The sequence below is a fragment of the Marmota marmota genome, unplaced genomic scaffold, assembly GCF_001458135.2.
Source record: "Marmota marmota marmota unplaced genomic scaffold, marMar, whole genome shotgun sequence".
Lineage (NCBI taxonomy): Eukaryota > Metazoa > Chordata > Mammalia > Rodentia > Sciuridae > Marmota > Marmota marmota.
The window spans coordinates 20,254,571-20,260,200 of record NW_025999960.1 but is presented as its reverse complement, the minus strand read 5'-3'; the positions used below and the strand labels follow the sequence as shown (position 1 = coordinate 20,260,200).

General features: G+C 35.1%; 1 pseudogene; it reads left to right on the top strand.

Annotated features, from left to right (window-relative positions):
• The first annotated feature begins 430 nt into the window (after positions 1-430).
• Positions 431-1,015, top strand: LOC125616618 (annotated as a pseudogene).
• The last annotated feature ends 4,615 nt before the right edge of the window (positions 1,016-5,630 follow it).

Here is a 5,630-nt window from a genome sequence, read left to right as displayed (position 1 = left end):
TTCAGAACATTCCTCCCAATTAAATAAATAAATAAATAAATAAACTATACCTCTTTCTAGAGCACGCAAAAAACATTTCCCAGGACAGATTACTTGTTAGGTCACAAATAAGACAATAAATTTCAGAAGATTGAACTAACACCATGTATATTTTCGAACAAAATGGAATGAAAAAATTAGCAGCAAAAGAAAGGGAAAATTCATGAAAATGAAAATAATCAACTCTTGAGCAACAAATGCATAAGATAAAAATAAAAAGGGAAATTAATATCTTGAAGAAAAGCAAAAAACAAAACAAAAAATGCCAAAATTTATGGCATGCTGAAAAAAGAAGCACTGAAAAGAAAGTTTATAGATAAAATTTATAAAAATGTTTACAGGTTAAAGTCTACACTGCAGTAAGGTGTCTGGCGGTCTACAAGTTGGCTGCAAGATCACCTGGGAAGATGCCAGGGACAGTGATGGCAAAAGGCACCTTCAGTTTCAAAAAGTTGCTGAATCAGTGCAAGAACCAGGGGCTCAAGTCTCCTGGAGGAATTGCTACACCCCCAGTGTATGGTCAGCTTTTAGACTTGTATTTGCTCCACAATGACACAAGTAATGCAAGATGTCTTTGGAAAAGGATACCACCTGCTATCAAATCTGCAAATTCTGAACTTTGGGGAATTTGGTCAGTAGGACAGAGGATCTGGCAGAGAGATTTCCCTGGGATCTATATGACCATCTGTGTCCACCAGTGTCCTCAGATAGTCATGCTAATCATGGAAGCACTTAGACATGCTACTAGGAGACATTTTTCCTTGAGGATTTTTGAGGTTGTGAAAGTTACATTAGAAAAAGGATGGCAAGCTGCCTCTGTCAGGGGAATGGTTCATCTAGAAAGCCAGTTGCAGATTCCCTGGATGTTTCCTTTAACAGGTTTATTTGTTTACCAGAGCCTGCCCCAGTTCCACCAATCCTCAATGAACAGCAGTTAGCCAGACAGACTGATTATGTGGCTTTCCTTGAACATTGATGCACCATTCTGAGTTCAGTGACCACTTCAAATCTTATACACTGACAAATATAGAAATGTAAAATGTTCATTTTACTGGCGTCCTTACTATGTAATCAAATACCATATATATATATATATATATATATATATATANTATATATATATATATATATATATATATATATATTATAATTGCTAAATAGTTGTTAAAGGAATTCTCATTTTGTAATATTTAACAATTTGTCTGGAGTCTATTAGTATTAGATAGTGTATATTTCCTGGAGATTCATAACTCAAGCTCTTCTGGAATCATTTACCTTTTTCTAAAAGTTTTCCTTTAATATTTCTTATACTGTAAAATTGCGGATAATGAATTATTTCCTGAGATACAGATTTGAAAATGTCTTTCTTTCTTCTTTGTTTTTGAAAAATATTTTTACCCAATATAGAATTCTAGATGGAGTTCCTTTAAGGTTGTTTGGTATTTACAAGACTATCCCACTGTATTCTCACTTACATTTTTTCCTATGAGAAATCTACTATAATTCTTACCTGTTTTTCTCCTCATGGAATATGTCTTTTATTTCTTACTGCTTTTAAGATTTTATCTTTTTCATTGGTAGTGAGCAATTTCATCATGTTTCTTCGTATTTCTTATGCTTGTGACTTGTGTCAAATCTTAAATGTGCAAACTTCAAGTTTTAATCAAATATGTAAAACAGATCTAATTTCAGCCTCAAGTTCTTAAATATTTTTTCCTGAACTCCCTGCTTCTTAAGGAACTCAAATTACACATATCTTATGGCATTTAAAATTTGTTCTATGTATCATTAATATACTTCTTTTTTGTTTTTCTCTTTGCATTTCATTTTATATAGCTCCTATTGCTGCTTTTATGTTCACTAGTCTTTTCTTCTAAAGTATGTAATATGCTATTATTAATCTCATCCAATGTATTTTTTAGTTACAGAACCAGTAGTTTTATAAGTTTGATTTTGTTCCTTTAAAAATCTTTTTTTTTCCTCCATAATATTTAAAAGATATGGAATTGGTACTCACTTTCATGTTAGTTCTAGTTAAGTTTCCATTGATTGAATATTCTTATTAAGGGTCATGTTGTCATACTTCTTTGCTTATCTTATAATGTCTTACTTGGTTGTGGATATTTTCATATTTCTGGAAATATTTTGAGCTTTTAACTAGGATGTATTTAAGTTGGGTTTTCCGTGACTGATTTGGTAGGCGGGATCAAGAACAGTACTTACTCTAAGGCTAATTATTCTCCATTACTAAAGCAAGACCTACCTGTGTACTATACCCAATGCCCCATTCATTGTGAGTTCTGGTGACAGCAGGTACTATGTCAGACACTGTTTAAGACAAGGTATGGTTTCCAGTTATCCTTTTGAAATTTTTTTTACATGCACATGAACATACACATATTTGTCAAGAGTCTATTGATATTTGAAAGAGGCTGTCTGCAAATGTCTGGATATCTCTCATTGTGCTACTTCCTTCTCTACCACTGTGTCCTGAAATTCTAGCCACCTGGTCTGAGCTATCAGTGCTATCTCTTCAACTCAATATAAACTCCTCAGACTCTGCTTGAGTTCTCTCTCCCCGAACAAAAACTGAAAAGTCTTCTAACCCAATAAGCTGGAGTTATCTTTAAAGCTCTCTTTGTTATTTCCCATGTCTTAAGGATCTCTTTGCTGCCTAAATCCTTAAAAAGTTGTTTCAAATATTTTTTAAATTGTTTTTAGTTGTAGCTGGACACAATGCTTTTATTTTATTTTTATGTGATGCTGAGGATTGAACCCAGTGCCTCCCACATGCAAGGCAAGCGAGCACTCTACCACTGAGCTACAGCCCCAGCCTCTGTTTCCAATATTTTGTCTGGGATTTTTGGTTGTCTCAGGTGAGAGATCCTTGTTACTTTATCTTGACTGGAAGCTAGAATTCTTGGGCTTTTAAATAGAAAAAGTTACTCTTTTCATTTTGTCAACTGGAGACTATCACATATATTGAATTGATCCTAAAAATATTTAAGATGATGATTTCAACATTGAGTAAAAACAGTTACATGAGATTATGGCCTACATCCAGGAGTGGTGGCCTTACCTTAAATCCCAGCCAGTTTATCATAGATGTCCTTCACCTCTGTTGTTAGATTATTCCCAAGGGTTTTTGTTGTTGTTGTTTATAGCCATCTATCCTAGCTGGCAACCTAATGCTGGGTTCACAAAATCTGACTATTCCAATAACTCAAGAAAACGACAAAGAAAGCACACAACCACACAGAAATACCTTTTCAGTAATCCGGAGATGGTTCGGTAACTTTAAGAGTCCTTGGCAAAAGAGAAAGCTACGGGAATTCTTTATTCTTCTATAGGGAACACTCAAGGGGAGTTTCCATGGAACATTCTATCCCAAAAAGGTCAAAGGAGTAGGATTACAAAGGAGCAGGTAAGTGTAACTTACCTGTGACACCTACACCTGGAGCCACGCCTTGCTATCCGGGATGGAGTAACACCCAAGTTACTGCAACCTGGCAATATCATGCCAGACTGAAGGATTGAAGGCATCAGGATTGAAGGAATCTGCATCCATGGCAGCTCCCGACAGTTGTTTGTTGGTTTGTTTGTTTCTTTGTTTTGAGACTATTGTGAAAGGGATAGTTTTTCTAATTGCTTTTTCAGCCAATTCACCATTGGAGTACAGAAACTCAATTGATTTATGGCTATTGACTTTGTATCTACTACTTTGCTGGATTCATTTATGAGTTCTAGAAGTTTTCTGGTGGAGGTTTTTGTTATTGTTGTTGTTATTGTTGTTGTTGTTGTTTTGGATTTTCTAAATATAGGATCATGTCATTGGCAAACAGAGATAGTTTGAGTTCTTCTTTTCCTATTTGTATCCCTTTAATTCCCTTCTCTTGATTGTTCTGGCTATAGTTTCAAGTAATGTGTTCAATAGGAGTGGTAAAAGTGGACGTCCCTGTCTTGTTCCATTTAGAGGGAATGCTTTCAGTTTTTCTCCATTCAAAATAATGTTCCACTTGGGTTTGTCATTTATAGCCTTTACAATGTTGAGGTAAGTTCCCTCCATTCCTAGTTTTTCCACTGTTTCAAACATGAATAGGTGTTATATTTTGTCAAATGCTTTTTCTGTGTCTATTGAGATAATCGTGTGATTCTTGTCTTTAAGTCTGTTTATGTGGTGAATTATATTTATTGGTTTTTGTATTTGGAAACAAACTTGTGTCCCTGGGATGATTATGATTATGATTATGATAACCCACTTGATTATGGTGCACTTTCTTTGTAATGTGTTTTTGTATGTGATTTGCCAGTATTTTTTAAAATTTAACATAAGGATTTTTTCTTTTTCTTTTATTTATATATGACACTGAAATGCATTACAATTCTTACTACATGTATAGAGCACAATTTTTCATATCTCTGGTTGTATACAAAGTATATTCACACCAATTTGTTTCCTCATACATGTACTTTGGATAATAATGATCATCACATTCCACCATCATTTATAACCCCATACTCCCTCCCTTCCCCTCCAACCCCTCTGCCCTATCTAGAGTTCATCTATTCCTCCCATGCTCCCTCTCCCTATCCCACTGTGAATCAGCCTCCTTACATCAAAGAAAACATTTGGCATTTGGTTTTTTGGGACTGGCTAACTTCACTTAGCATTATCTTCTCTAACTCCATCCATTTACCTGCAAATGCCATGATTTTATTCTCTTTTATTGCTGAGTAATATTCTGTTGTGTATATATGCCACATTTTTTTATCAATTCATCTATTGAAGGGCATCTAGGTTGGTTCCACAGTTTAGCTATTGTGAATTGTGCTACTATAAACATTGATGTGGCTGTGTCCCTATAGTATGCTGTTTTTAAGTCCTTTGGGTATAGTCCAAGGAGAGGGATATCTGGGTCAAATGGTGGTTCCATTCCCACTTTTCCAAAGAATCTCCATACTACTTTTGATATTGGCTGCACCAGTTTGCAGTCCCACCAGCAGTGTAAGAGTGTACCTTTTCCCCCACATCCTTGCCAACACTTATTGTTGTTTGTCTTCATAGTATCTGTCATTCTGACTGGAGTGAGATGAAATCTTAGAGTGGTTTTGATATGCATTTCTCTAATTGCTAGTGATGATGAACACTTTTTCATATATTTGTTGATTAATTGTATATCATCTTCTGAGAAGTGTCTGTTCAGGTCCTTGGCCCATTTATTGATTGGGTTATTTGGTTAGGGGTGCTTAGTTTTTTGAGTTCTTTATATACCCTAGAGATTAGTGTTCTATCTAATGTGTGAGGGGTAAAGATTTGCTCCCATTCTGTAGGCTCTTTATTCACCTCACTGATTGTTTATTTTGCTGAGAAGAAACTTTTTAGTTTGAGTCCATCCCATTTATTGATTATTGATTTTAATTCTTGTGCCACAGGAGTCTTATTAAGAAAGTTGGGGCCTAATCCCACATGATGGAGATTAAGACCTACTTTTTCTTCTATTAGATGCAGGGCCTCTAGTTTTATTCCTAGGTCCTTGATCCATTTTGAGTTAAGTTCTGTGCATGGTGAGAGATAGGGGTCTAATTTTATT